The sequence below is a fragment of the Callithrix jacchus genome, chromosome 4 (genome assembly GCF_049354715.1).
Source record: "Callithrix jacchus isolate 240 chromosome 4, calJac240_pri, whole genome shotgun sequence".
Lineage (NCBI taxonomy): Eukaryota > Metazoa > Chordata > Mammalia > Primates > Cebidae > Callithrix > Callithrix jacchus.
In genome coordinates, this window is record NC_133505.1 from 172,841,568 (window position 1) to 172,856,791 (window position 15,224).

A 15,224-nucleotide genomic window follows, 5' to 3' on the forward strand; every position below is an offset into this window, starting at 1 on the left:
GGTGAACAGTGAACTCCTCGCCCCTGGAGCTGAGGTGGGAGAAGCAGTGAAGAGGCCTAGGACTGAGGGCCGTGCTCTGGAAGGAGGTGACCTGCGCGATGGCTAAAGCCAGGAAGGTGGGCGAGGGGGCAGGGAGCGGGCAGCGTGGGGCAGTTGACAAGGGGATGGGGCAGGTGGCAGGGAAGCCAACGTGACGTGCTGGGGAGGGGAGGGGCTGTCACCAGAAAGCGGTCCCAATCCACACACCAGGAGAGGGATCTTGGATCTCACCCGAGAAAGAATTCAGGGTGAGTTCAGACACTAAAGACAAAGCAAGTTTATTAAGAAAGAAAAGGAAATAAGAATGGCTACTCCGCAGGCAGAGCACCCGAGGGCTGCTGGCGGCTCACTTTGAAGGTTATTTATTGATTATAAGCTACACAAGTGGTGGATTTTTCACGCCTCCCCTTTCTAGGCCATAAACTGTCATGGCGCTGGTGGGAGGGTAGCAGTGAGGACGACCAGAGGTCGCTCTCGTCGCCATCTTGGTTTTGGTGACATTTGGCCTCTCCTCTACTGCAACCGGTTTCATCGGAGAGGTCTTTATGACCTGTGTCTTGTGCTGACCTCCTGTCTCACCCCGAGACTTCGAATGTCTAACTTACAGGGCATGCAGCAGGCCTCAGCCTTATTTCACCAAACCCCTACTCAAGATGGAGTCGCTCTGGTTCAAAGGCCTCTGATGGGGCCTCTGAGGGAAGAGTGCTCCCCACAAAGGGGCCCTCGAGGGTAGAGGCTCTGCCCGGGACCCTGACTCCATCCTCGGGAAGCTGCAGGGAGGTCGGAGGGGTGAGCAGGGAGGACAGGAGGATGGAGGAGGAACAGCCCAGACTGAGCCTGATGCTGTGTGAGAGGAGACAGGTGTGCACAGGTGGGCAGGGAGCAGTGATGGGGGCCCGGGCTTGTCCGAGTGAGAGGGGCGGTGGCCTGGACCAAGGGGTCCAGGGACAGGGATGAGAAGCAGGAGGATTCCGGACACAGTTCTGAGGAAGAACTCTGCTCCTACGGGGATTCCGTGGCCGTGGCCTTCATCCTTGTCTGGCAGGGTTGGTGCTGGCCATGCCTCTGTGGGAGGGCTGGGGGCTGGCCCCAGGCTCCTTAGGGAAGCGTGGCCCTGGCCCAAGCTTCTGCCACAGTCTGACTGGACAGCACTGAGCCATTTATCTGTTTGCAGGGTAGGTGTGCCTGCCACTACCAGGTCGCCCTACCTTTGTTAGTGGGTCACCTTGACGGGCTCCTTGGCCATCTCCTTCCCTTCATGTCTCTCGTCTTTCATGCCAGCAGCCCACACCCCTCACCCACACAGGTTCTCCATTTCCCCTCAGTCGATGGCCGCTTGGATGCCTTGGGACACTGGGTCAGCACAGGGCTCAGGGTAGACGCCAGCGTGCCGTCCACTTGAGTACACACTTCAGGATGGCACCTTCCATGCGGGCAGCGAGAACCTTGTCACTGGGACCCAGCAGGGTTCAACGCAGATGGGGGCTCCGTCCCTAGATCCCAGGGGCTGTCCTGAAATTCTCCTTAGTCTGCCATCACAAAGGAGATATGGGATGTCCCCCTCACGTGACCAGGCCTCCTTGCAGCTCCCACCCACCCAGCCGAGGAGGGGGGTGGCCTGATCATCACTATTGGTGCCACAGAGGTGCTGCCTCAGGGCCAGGTGGCCTGTGATAGATGCCATTTGACTCATCTCGACCCTGCAGAGGACAGTGCCCTCTATCTGTGTCCCACAGACAGAGAAGCCACCCGGGACCGACTCTCTCCCCTTCTGTCTGAACCCATTTCTCAGCTCCAACCATTCCGCAACAGTGTTGGCCCAGGCTGCCATCATCTTGCAGGTGGGGGCAAGTCTCGATCCCTGGGCATGCGGTTGGTCTGCCTTTATCTTGTGGTGGCTGCTGGTGGCACAGAGAGGACAGGAACACCGACGGGCTCATCCCGGCCTTCACCCTCCTTCCCACTAGAGGCCTCCATGGAATCCCAGGACTTAGGGCCCCAGGACGCTTTCGTCATAATGGCCCTGACCAGTTGACATGGTGGCTGGTGACTGTTCCAGTGGGCTACCCAAGCCAGTGTCTCCACTTCACCATCCTGTGCCACCAGGCAGAGCAGTAGGTCTCTGGGGTCTCAGCCCGAGCAAGTCTGCACATCCTTCTAGTCACAGCTGCCCTGGAGCTGAGGAACCCGCCTGCACTGGGCACACCTCAGTGGCTGCCAATTTCAGGGGCCATGGCTGGGGCCTGACATTCACTTCGTGGGATTTATACCCTGCAGCTGCTCTTCCAGACCTGCTGGTGTTTCCCCGGCATCCCCCTACTCGGGCATGGGCCCCACCCATCAAGGATAGTAGCAACCCGCCCCACGTTGGTGTGGAGTGCGCCCCTGGGATGCCCCTGCAGATCTCCACCCACCTTCTGCGTATCCCACAGGCTCAGCAGGCACTGGCTTCCTCCCATCCTGCCTCACCCTCCCATCACCATGCGGAGGGAGCTCCGTGGACTCCAACAGGGGTGGCGCCACGCCCAAGAGGCCAGGAGGAGACCTGACGCCAGCCTGGGAGACACGGGGCTTTTTTGAGGACTTCAATGTACAGGGGTGATCCAGTGGCAGTGCTGGATGGGAAAACCACTACTCTTTGTAAAGAACCTGCCATTTACACAGGATTTTCCCTTTGTGCCCTCCAGCTGGCAGCCCCCAGCTAACCCACAACAAAGGGCCTCGATCCAAGGCCTGGGCCAGGGGCTCAGATTCCTTCATGGATAAGGAGTGGATTTCTGGGTCCGCCCCTCCTGGATTCCTTAGCCCGGGACCCTGAGCCTCTAAACTCACACTTTTTTTTTTTTTTTTTTTTTTGATACGGAGTCTTGCTCTGTCGCCAGGCTGGAGTGCAGTGGCTGGATCTCAGATCACCGCAACCTCCACCTCATGGTGAACACACTCTCTTCTTAGACCACAGGGCAGGTCTCAGGGCATGCTTCCGTTAAGGCTGTCAGGTGTGTCTGCCACACTCGAGGATGCCCAGTGTGTCTGCCAAGACTTCACAGAGCCAAATGCCGAGAAAGTCGTGCCACCTTCGGCGGGAGGATCTGCACAGAAGATGGCAAGGGGGATGGGTGCAGAAGGAGGAAAGAACTTTCGCCAAAACTCAATCTGGGTCGTGCAGGTGGCTCACACCTGTAATCCCAGCACTTCGGGAAGCCGAGGCAGGTGGATCACCTGAGGTCAGGAGTTCAAGACCAATCTGGCCAATATGGTAAAAACCCTGTCTCTACTAAAATGACCCGGGTTTGGTGGCTGGCACCTGTAATCTCTTGGGAGGCTGAGGCAGGAGAATCGCTTGGACCCAGGAGGCAGAGGTTGCAGTGAGCTGAGATCTTGCCATTGCACTCCAGCCTGGGTGACAGAGCAAGACTTCATTTCAAAAAAAACAAAACAAAACAAAAAACAACTCAATCCTTTTAGTGGGAGTAACATTAGTGATGAAATCTGAGTGTAAAAATCGGTGCTCAGTGCCGTCGGTGTCAGAGTTCTAGGCTCTTTCGGCGAATATATTTCAAGTTAGAAAATATACCTATAAATAAAGCATGAGTTTATGTTAATATTTTCAGTGCAAACATAAAATTTTGCATGGACTCTTATTTTGTACTTGTATTTTTTTCTCACTCTAAAAATCTTTGTTTATAAGAGCATTCAAAAATTACTTCTTTTATCTTATACATAAGATAATTTCAAAATAACAATTCTACTATTATTACTAACAATAAATGGCTAAATTCAGTTTAGGGTTTTTTAACCCTTTCTTTTGTACTTTTAGACTATATTTCACTAAGCATGTGCAATAAAGTAAATAAAAATACTTAATTGACTTTTATTTAAAGTAAATAAAAATATTTTAAAGACCAAGAAACAGTTGTTTTCTGTATGTCACCAATTTGATATACAATTAGGTTCACACATTACAGTTTTTAATTGTAAAGGCTGCTTTTTTCCTGTATGATTCAATTGCGCGGTTCAAAAATCAAAGAGGATTAGAGGGTGAATGACTGAAGTGTCACTTTCATGCCATCCCGTTCTCCCCCAGTGTGCCCTGTATGTAATCATCTTCATTTCTGGTATATATATATATATATATTTTCAGAGGCGGGGTCTTGCTCTGTGGCCCAGGCTGGAGTGCAGTGGTACAATTATGGCTCATCGCAGCCTCAACTTTCTGGACTAAAGGGTCCTCTTGCCTGGGTCTTCCCAAGTGCTGGGAATACAGGTGTGACCACTGCACCTGGCCTTGGGCTTATCTTTTTTTTTTTTTTTTTTGCTAATATATGCACACATTTTTATTTCCCCACATATATGACAGAAGACACCGCAATCTATTTCTTCCATGCTGCCCTCTTGGTTTTTTTCCTCCCTGAAATGATATTCTGCAGATCTTGACATATCAGTCCACAGAGACCTTCCTCTCCTACAGAGATCTCCCTTTCCCACAGAGATCTCCCTCTCCCACAGAGACCTCCCTCTCCCTCAGAGATCTCCCTCTCCCACAGAGACCTCCCTCTCCCTCAGAGACCTTCCTCTCCCACAGAGATCTCCCTCTCCCTCAGAGATCTCCCTCTCCCACAGAGACCTCCCTCTCCCTCAGAGACCTCCCTCTCCCACAGAGACCTCCCTCTCCCTCAGAGATCTCCCTCTCCCACAGAGACCTCCCTCTCCCTCAGAGACCTTCCTCTCCCGCAGAGACCTCCCTCTCCCTCAGAGATCTCCCTCTCCCACAGAGACCTCCCTCTCCCTCAGAGATCTCCCTCTCCCACAGAGACCTCCCTCTCCCTCAGAGACCTTCCTCTCCCACAGAGATCTCCCTCTCCCGCAGAGACCTTCCTCTCCTGCAGAGATCTCCCTCTCCCACAGAGACCTCCCTCTCCCACAGAGACCTCCCTCTCCCTCAGAGACCTTCCTCTCCCACAGAGATCTCCCTCTCCCTCAGAGACCTCCCTCTCCCTCAGAGATCTCCCTCTCCCACAGAGATCTCCCTCTCCCTCAGAGACCTTCCTCTCCTGCAGAGATCTCCCTCTCCCTCAGAGACCTTCCTCTCCCACAGAGACCTCCCTCTCCCTCAGAGACCTCCCTCTCCCTCAGAGATCTCCCTCTCCCACAGAGACCTCCCTCTCCCTCAGAGACCTTCCTCTCCCACAGAGACCTCCCTCTCCCTCAGAGACCTCCCTCTCCCTCAGAGATCTCCCTCTCCCACAGAGACCTTCCTCTCCTGCAGAGATCTCCCTGTCCCACAGAGACCTCCCTCTCCCTCAGAGACCTTCCTCTCCCACAGAGACCTCCCTCTCCCTCAGAGACCTTCCTCTCCCACAGAGATCTCCCTCTCCCTCAGAGATCTCCCTCTTCTGCAGAGATCTCCCTCTCCCGCAGAGACCTTCCTCTCCTGCAGAGACCTCCCTCTCCCTCAGAGACCTTCCTCTCCCACAGAGACCTTCCTCTCCCTCAGAGATCTCCCTCTCCCACAGAGACCTCCCTCTCCCTCAGAGATCTCCCTCTCCCACAGAGACCTCCCTCTCCCTCAGAGATCTCCCTCTCCCACAGAGACCTCCCTCTCCCTCAGAGACCTTCCTCTCCCACAGAGATCTCCCTCTCCCGCAGAGACCTTCCTCTCCTGCAGAGATCTCCCTCTCCCACAGAGACCTCCCTCTCCCTCAGAGACCTTCCTCTCCCACAGAGACCTCCCTCTCCCTCAGAGACCTCCCTCTCCCTCAGAGATCTCCCTCTCCCACAGAGATCTCCCTCTCCCTCAGAGACCTCCCTCTCCCACAGAGACCTCCCTCTCCCTCAGAGACCTCCCTCTCCCACAGAGACCTCCCTCTCCCTCAGAGACCTCCCTCTCCCTCAGAGATCTCCCTCTCCCACAGAGACCTCCCTCTCCCTCAGAGACCTTCCTCTCCTGCAGAGACCTCCCTCTCCCTCAGAGACCTTCCTCTCCCACAGAGACCTCCCTCTCCCTCAGAGATCTCCCTCTCCCACAGAGACCTCCCTCTCCCTCAGAGATCTCCCTCTCCCACAGAGACCTCCCTCTCCCTCAGAGACCTTCCTCTCCCACAGAGACCTCCCTCTCCCTCAGAGACCTCCCTCTCCCTCAGAGATCTCCCTCTCCCACAGAGACCTTCCTCTCCTGCAGAGATCTCCCTGTCCCACAGAGACCTCCCTCTCCCTCAGAGACCTTCCTCTCCCACAGAGACCTCCCTCTCCCTCAGAGACCTTCCTCTCCCACAGAGATCTCCCTCTCCCTCAGAGATCTCCCTCTTCTGCAGAGATCTCCCTCTCCCGCAGAGACCTTCCTCTCCTGCAGAGACCTCCCTCTCCCTCAGAGACCTTCCTCTCCCACAGAGACCTTCCTCTCCCTCAGAGATCTCCCTCTCCCACAGAGACCTCCCTCTCCCTCAGAGACCTTCCTCTCCCACAGAGATCTCCCTCTCCCGCAGAGACCTTCCTCTCCTGCAGAGATCTCCCTCTCCCACAGAGACCTTCCTCTCCCGCAGAGACCTTCCTCTTCTTGTAGCTTCATAGTCCTGCCCACTACTTGTGGACATTTTGGGGTTTCGATCTTGTATTATCACAAATAATGCTTCAATTGACAGCACTGTGCCCAGGTCGCTTTGCACTTACACCAGTATACTTTTTAGATCGATTTCTAGCGGCGTAGAGTTGCTAGACTGAAGGGCAAATGTAGCCGCAATTTTGTTTCTGTTGCTTTTACAAATGAAATCGTGTTTTTAATTCAGAATCAATCTTCACCCCTGTCACCCTGCCCTCCAGTGTTAGATGAAATAATCTCTCACACCTGTTTGAGACTACGGATTAGTCTTAAACTAATGCTGTCTTAAAAAGTAGATTTGTGATATATGGTGCAATTACTCTGAAATTTCAGCTGGATTCCTCTATTCTATACTAGTGAATCTTTTCTCACGTCTGATCATGTCTTCTTATTCATGTGTGTGTGTCTGTGTGTGTACTCATGTGTCTGTGTCTTTGTGCATGCCCATGTGTGTCTCTGTGTGTGCTCATGTGTGCCTGTTTTGTGCATGTGTGACTCTGAGTCTGTGTATACGTGTGTACTTGTGTGCATCTGTGTGTCTTTGTGCATGCTCCCAAATGTCTGTGCATACTTGTGTTTGCCTGTGTGTATGTGTGTGTACATGTGTGTTTGTGTGTGTGTATATGTGTATGTGTGTGTGTATGTGTGTGTATATGAGTACATGTTTGTATGTTTGGGGGGCAGAGGAACAAGTGTGTGATGTTGAGCTGTGTCGGGAGCCTATGTGATTTACAATATTGACATTTTAGGTTTTTTCTCTCTTAGAAATTTGTGGATCTCTTATTAGCATCTTTCAATCTGTGAACACAATTAAGGGGAAATGGCTTACTTATGTTGCATATTTGGGGCTCCAGGTGGCAATGAGCTATGGAAAATGAGGGAAGCATGAACAGCACTGCCCAGGGTCTCAGAGGTCTGGCTGCTTTGGGTGAGGACCAGGCAGATGTCATCACCAGCTCCCCCGGGTGTGCAATGTGCTCACCTGTAAAGGCGGCCGACGGCCCCAACATCACGGTCGTGGTCCCTGTCACCTGTTGAGTGTGCTGAGGGCAGGCCCAGCCCAAGCATTTCACACAAACAGACCCCCTTAACCTCAAGGCCACCCCAAGGCATTGGTGCCTAAGCCTGACTCACAGATGAGCAAACCTCAGCCCCAAGAAGGGAAGTCCAGGGCCCAGGCCCCAGGCCCCACACCCAGGCCCTGGCCCTCCACATGTGGTCACAGCCCCTGGGCCCACTGGGCCCTTCACTCGTGACACCCACGCCTCCCTGGCCAGGCTGCTGCCCACTTGCTTAGCAGGGGAAGCTCATGTCTCCAGTGTTCTCACAGAACTGGCTGGTTCTGGCCACTAGGCAGGCCACAGACCCCGAAAACAGAAAAAGCTTTGGGGTAATCCCAAGCTCTCTCCACCAAACCCGTGACCCTGCCTGCACCCTGTCTGTCCTGTTGGCTGGGGCTGGGGAGTGAGGCAGGGGTGGTCGTGAGGGGTGGGAAACAGTCTTCCTTCCCCAGGGTCCTGTTGGCTGAGGGGGGTGTTGTGAGATGTGGAAGAGAGGGTCTTCTTTCCTGAGAATCCTGTTAGCTGGGGTGGGAGGGCACTCATGAGGGGTGGGGTCTTCTTCCGCAGAGGGCCTGGGGGTCTGGGGAGAGGTATGAGGGGTGGGGGAGATGGTCTTCCTTCCCCAGAGGGACTGAGGGTCCTGGGGGAAGGTATGAGGGGTAGGGGAGAGGGTCTTCTTCCCCAGAGGGACTGAGGGTCCTGGGGGGAGGTATGAGGGGTAGGGGAGAGGGTCTTCTTCCCCAGAGGGACTGAGGGTCCTGGGGGGAGGTATGAGGGGTGGGGGAGAGGGTCTTCTTCCCCAGAGGGACTGAGGGTCCTGGGGGGAGGTATGAGGGGTGGGGGAGAGGGTCTTCTTCCCCAGAGGGACTGAGGGTCCTGGGGGGAGGTATGAGGGGTGGGGGAGAGGGTCTTCTTCCCCAGAGGGACTGAGGGTCCTGGGGAGAGGTACAATGGGTCGGGGAGAGGGTCTTCTCTCCAAGGGACCTGTTGGCTGGGGAAGATGGAGAGGGTTTTCCTTCCACGGTGTCTTGGCCTCGAAAGGGCATCTTTCTTATCTGGATATCAAGTTTCTTGGCTTTAAAACTCAAGGGATGAAGTTAGGGGATCCCCAAGGATTCACACAGCCTGGGCTGTTTTGGTTCATTTGTGCTGGTTACCCAGGGCAGGCATCTGGGTCCCAGCATCTGTTTTGGGGTAAGCACCTCTTGGGTGCAGAGGCACTGCCTGCCACCAGTGCAGCTTCCTCTCTCCGGCTCTAGAGGGCGCCCTGGCACAAGGAGCCGCCTTACCTGGGTTGCTGGTGCAGGTTTCAACGCTCAGGCTCTCTCCTGTGACCTTGGATGACCAAAAGCTGCGTGAATTTTTCACATGCACTCATGTGAAAGAAAACTGACTTTTAAAAAGTGTTATTAGGATTTGCAACTTTATGTTCTCAACGTTTTAATCTTGCCAGAACTACAGACTTTCAGTATAAATGTACAGTGATATTTCCTGCCACTAATAATGGTTCTGTGGTCAGATGAACGAACCAAGGACATCAAACACAGAAACACCAAAGACTCCACAAATTCAGTTTGTTAACAATAACACGAATGGTTGCTGCCTGCTCCAGCAAGATCTGCTGCAGTGCCTTTTCTGTCTTCAGCAGCAGGGAAATGCTTCTCCTGGGTTTCTTTCCATTTGCCTTTTTGTACGACCTTTCAAGATTGGTGGCAACCTAAGTCCCTTGTGTGCGCACACACACATGTACACAGGCACACACATGCACACAGGCACACGTGCATGTGCACACACATGCACACACACAGGCACACGCACATACATACAAACACTCACACTCACACACAAAAACACGTATCATGTTTTGGACCAGAATAATTTTTACAGAACAAGTTTTCTGTTTATTTTTTCCCAGTCTTCCTCTGTCCCCAGGCTGGAGTGCACAACTCGATATCAGCTCACTGCAGCCTCCATCTCCCGGGTTGAAGTGATTCTCTGGCCTCAGCCTCCCGAGTATCTGGACTACAGGTGCACATCACTGTGCCTGGCTAATTTTTGCATTTTTTGGTAGAGACAGGGTTTCACCATGTTGGCCAGGCTGGTCTCAAACTCCTGACCTCAGATGACCTGCCTGCCTCTGCCTCCCAAAGTGCTGGGATTGCAGGCATGAGTCACATCACCCAGCTGGAAAGGTTTTGTAATACTGTGTTTTCCCATGCATTTAGCAAATTGTGTTTCCCTATGACAGTGCCTGGGAGTGAGGTCATGGAGCTCTGTGTGTCTGTACCTGCTTCCAGATGAGAGCATGGACGAGCTGATTGTAGGAACACACCTTTCCCTAAGCACGGAGCTACAGGGCATGGAGACCTCTGGGCTGCATCACAGAAAAAAAGGTGCCACAAATTGGCCACTCCTCCCCATCTCACTGAGGACACAGAATAGGAACAATTACTTACCTAGAAGAGAAAGGCTTTCATGAGAAAGAGAGAAATTAAGAACCAGGCAAGAAATTCCAAAGCCCACAGCAATGCTGCTGAAAAGGAATGTGCCTTTCCAAGCACAGGGACACCCCTCAACAAAGTGAGGGGCTCGATGCAGCGGCTGCCTCTGCCAGGGCTCTGGGCGGCCGGAAGTCCCTGCCTCCTCCTTCCGCTCGGCCACCACAGCTGCTCCCCAGGGCTCTGTTCTGTCCTTGGCTTTCCTTTCACAGGCAGTGCTCTGGATTTCCGTAGCCTGGCAACAAGGCTGGGGGGCGGTGGTTGGGAGAAAGAACCCTGAGCTGGTGGTTTGTCAAAGCTACTTGGAAAACCAGCCAAAGGACTCCTGGCTGGAGTTATGGGAAGGGGAGAGCGACAGCACAGAAGAACCATTTTCCGCATGGTTTTGTCTTTATGTGGCCTTGTCTTTCTCACTGGCACCCATATTAATCTCTTCTCAAGGTTAGCAAATATTCCTGTTTTTACATTGAAATACATAGTTCACATACCATAAAGTTCACCGTTTATACAATCCAGCAGTTTTTAGTAGTTTCCCAAGCTGTCTTCACAACCAGCTGTAGGACATTTTCATTTGCCCAAGAAAACCCAGTGCCCGTTAGCAGTCACTCTCCATCCCCTGCCTCTAACTCCTGGCTACCACTGACCTCCTTTCTGGCTCCATAGATGTTATGGGCTGAAACCGTGGCCCCTAAAATTCACGTGTTGAAGCCCTAGCTCCCCACACCTCAGAATGTCAGTGCAGTTGGAGATGGTGCCTTTAAAGAAATGATTATGTTGAAATAAGGTGGTTTGGGTGGGCCCGAATCCAAACTAGCTGGTGTCTTTATAAGAAGAGGCCACCAGGACACCGAGACCCTGGCTGTGTGGGGGCACAGAGGCACAACCACGTGAGGACACAGTGAGAAGGCGGCCGTCTGCAAGCCAAGGAGGGAGGCCTCACCAGGTGCCGTCTCTGCCCTCCGACACCTTGAGCTCAGACTTCCAGCCTCCGGAACTGTGAGATGATACATTTGTTACTTGACTCACTCTGTCCACAGCACTTGGTTCTGGCAGCTCTGCAGATGAACGTGATAGATTTTCCCCTTCCAGATGCTTCACATAAACAGCCACACGCTGTGTGGTCTTCTGCATGCAGAGTCTTTCACTTAGTATAACATTTTCACATATCATCAGGTTGTGCATATATCTAAGTATTTCATTCCTTTTCATGGCTGAGTAATGTTCCATTGTGTGGAGAGACCACATTCTGATTATTCATTCATCAACTGACAGACATTTGGGCTGTTTCACTGTTGACTGTTATAAATAATGCTGCTATGAAAATCATATATAAGTTTTTTGTGAATGTATGTAGCTGAGCATGGTGGCACACATCTGTAATCCCAGCTACTTGGAAGGCTGAGGCAAGAGAATTGCTTGAACCCCAACAGGTAGAGGTTGCAGTGAGCCGAGATCGTGCCACTGCACTCTAGCCTGGGCGACAGAGTGAGACTCCATCTCAAAAACAAAAAGGAAGTATGAGAACTGTGCTGAGGACAGGGGGATTCAGACAGAAAATGAATTCACTTTATCTTCACCCCAGAGTTTTATGGGGTCTGCGGGAGAGCAAGCATGAAGACGTGCTGCAGGAGCAGCCAGAGGGTGGGGCTGGACGGACAGTGGAAGGTGAGGACGGCGCCCGCAACCCACCAAGGAACATGGAGCTGATGGGCCTCTGCATACTGGAACACCTGTTCTCAGTCTTTGTCCACTCAGCCGTGTTGTGCTAGGTCCTTCCTGCCTCTGCACCTGAGTGATCAGAGAGAACTGGCATTGAGCCCGGGAGCCCAACGGGGAGGCCAATGGGGGAACGCAGACCATGGAAACACAGACCACAGAGACACCATGGCGCTCTGGAGGAAGCTACTCCCCAGAATGGGGCCGACCAAGAGGGGGCTGAGGCGTTCACCAGAACCATGAGCTTGCAATTCACAGCAGACGAAAAGACAGCACTGTCCCTACAGGCAGCCTTCAACACACTAAGGCGAGGAAGGAACGCTGAAGAGTCATGTCTGCGGAAAATGCAAGGGTCCATAGAGCTGAAGAAAGGAGTATCCAAGCGGGGCCAGAAATAAACAGACCTGCGTTCAATCAGCCCTGAAAGGGAGCTCACCAGTTTCTTAGAAAGAAGGGCCCTTATGTTAAGTTCATTCTTTCAAAACTATTTCCTGAGAGCCTCTGTTTTCATGAAGCAAGCTTAAAGCGAGGCTCTCCCAGTGCCCAGCAGTACATCAGTATGTTGTTGTATCTTTGAATATTTAAATTCACATTAGCTGAGAAGTAACACCACTCATCGGACGCAGTCCACAGTGCGGGTTTAATCACTTCCAGGCTTTCTATCGTCACCTTAGTGTCCTGAGTTGAGGCAAAACTTACGGAATCCTTTGAGGCTATGAGATCGTAACAGGCAACTGCATTAGAGACCCTGGGGACCAGAGAGTGAGCGGGGTCCTCGGCAGCCCCCGTCCTGAGCTCTGTTTTCACAGGGCTCACTCCTGCCTGTGCACTGCGCCTGTGTCTGACTGGCAGGCTCCTGATTGCCAAGCATCACAGCAAAACTGTGCACACAAGCATCATATCACCACACTTAAAAGGTATGTTTCTCCTTTTCTCTGGACCAAATCCTAAATCAGGTCAGGTCAATTCATTAGCATCTTGATTACAGCCATGCAGCAAACAAATTATTTCCCCCACGGAATGTGAACTGCCCAGAGAGAGAGCATTGTTCTCCGGCTCATACTTAATCATTACTGGCCATTCCATCTGCTGTGATTTGAGTGTGTGCCCTGACGTTCACAGGCTGGAAGCTTCATCCCCAGTGCAACAGTGTGGGGAAGTGAGGGCCTTAGGAGGTGTTAAACCATGAGGGCTCTGCTCCATGAATGGACGAAGGCTGTTGCCACAGGAGGGGTTCCTCGGGATTGGGCTGGGCTCCACCTCCTTCCCCTCTTTCTCTCTCTCCCATGCTCACTTTCCACCTCGGGATGATGCGGCACAAAGGTCCTTGCCGGATGCCGGCGCCTCGATATTGGACCTCCCAGTCTCCAGAACTGTGAGAAATAAATTTCTTTTCTTTATAAATTCCCCAGCCTGTGGTAGTTTTTCCATGGTAGCAGCACACACAGTCGAAGACACCACGCGAGGGGAGTTGGCTGTATTTTACTGAATGCCTGAGTCCTTAGGATCAAGGTTACTCAGGAAGAGGTAATGCATTCCACAGTGGTGCATTCAAGGTAACCGCTCCCAAAGCAGCTGTCAGGAGAAAAGTCACTCTGTGGACAAGCAACGCCTGAAGGCATTTTAAGGGCAGTGCAGCATGAGGTAATACAGAGGCTCTAATATAAACGTGCTCTGCATCTTGGCCGTGGTCGCCGAGCGAAGTGAGGCTGGTGGCCAACACCTTGAGGGCTGCGTTTATGGTACTGGCAGGATCTCATGAAGATGCGGGTTCCCCCTCTGCTTCACCCATCTGCTGCTGTAGGACCTGCCCCAGGAGGCGTCAGAGCCCCTTCTGCACACTTGTTCACGGGAGTCCGCCCACAGCAGTCACCAGCGCTGTCCTGTGGGAGGGTGGGGCTCACTTACAGTGTCTGTCAGTTTCTGTGGGGATTTGAAGCTTCCATGTGAAGTCACCTGGCTCAGGCAATTTCTGAAAAGTTAACACACGGCTCTGCCCCAGTAGGAAGGCCAGCTCCCACACGCTCACCACCAGGGCACAAGGTGTGCTCCCACCCGGCGCAGCATCTCTGTAAACCTGGATGTGCTACAGCTTCGTGCTTGGGAGACCCCTCTGGAGAGGTAAGTCTACACCACACAGCCTCACATGAGCTCCCTGAGTTTCCTCTCTGAGGATGTGTGAGGCAGGCCTGTGCCCGGCCATTCCCTGAATGTGACCAAGAGCTCCATGGGAATAGATGGGACTTCGGGCAGGGCACTTGCTAATACAAAGGGAGGTGGGAGCAAGTTCAGCAGGCTGGTCCCCAGGGTGGGGGTTTGGCCGCTGCTATCTCACATCCCCTGAGTGCAGGCTCTGCTCCTTGCAAAACCACAGAGGAAAAAAAACGTTCCCTCTCACTTCCTGGCTTGCAGCCCCATCCCCCATCTTCAATCCACACCCCCCACCCCCCACCCATCTCCAGCCCATCTCTGCTCTGCCAAGTTTAGACCCAGTGAGAGCTCACAGTTCCTCCTCTTTGTGGTCTTGGTTTTCTTCCCAAGGTTCCATGGTCCCTTCTCTCTAGATGAGGCTCTCACTCTGTGCCCCTGGAACTGTGTCTGCCTCCCTGGACTGTGTCTGCCCAACCCGGGACTGAGTCTCTCCCCCTGAACTGTCTGCCCCATGCTCCCAGTGCAGCAGTACCTGACCGTGGCCCAGGAAGCATCCAGGTACCAGCAGCTCCACGCAGCTGGGTAGGAGGAGTCCTGCCCTTGGTGCTCCGCAAACCCCTCAGAGACGAGGCTACTTGGATTCTAGCAGTTTTATCTAACTGCTGAGCAGGCTGACACAAGGACTTTTCAACTTTTTGGTACGTCTGTTTTGTGCCCTATTAACTAATACTCAATTTTAATACAGTTGTATTTGTTGGAAGAAAATAGTCTTAGTAAAGGGACAGCTATTAGGAGCATTCTGAGTATTACGCTGTTCTCTGTGATTGAAGCTAAATGCTCCCTGGCTTCCGCATAACTTTTCTGCAGGAAACTCATTTATCCCAGGAATGTGTATTTGTGCATTTTAGGCTTAGGAACCAAGTTTCTGACATTGTGGTGTTATCTTTTCATTGCCGGAGGCTCGTATCAGCTGCGCGCTGAGAGGGCTTCAGCCCTCACGCCACATCACAGCTTTGTCTCCTTTTCAGCACTGGCTGCGGATACTGAGTTGGGCTGTCGGTCCTGGGTTAATGGAATGCCACCGTCTTGCAGATCCCCTGGAGGTTTCCATGGCAGCCCAGGCCTGCTGAGAGTGTGGCTGAGAAACAACCAGGGCTTTGAAAG

The 15,224-nt window shown here is 52.9% G+C and overlaps 1 long non-coding RNA gene across 1 annotated transcript; it reads right to left on the reverse strand.

Moving 5' to 3' along the window:
- Nucleotides 1–301: 301 nt before the first annotated feature.
- Nucleotides 302–10,378, reverse strand: LOC144582370 (uncharacterized). The gene is made up of 2 exons (XR_013534956.1): nucleotides 10,152–10,378; nucleotides 302–3,613 (listed from the first exon to the last, which is right to left on the reverse strand). It is a non-coding gene; the product is annotated as an uncharacterized LOC144582370 (long non-coding RNA).
- Nucleotides 10,379–15,224: the final 4,846 nt, after the last annotated feature.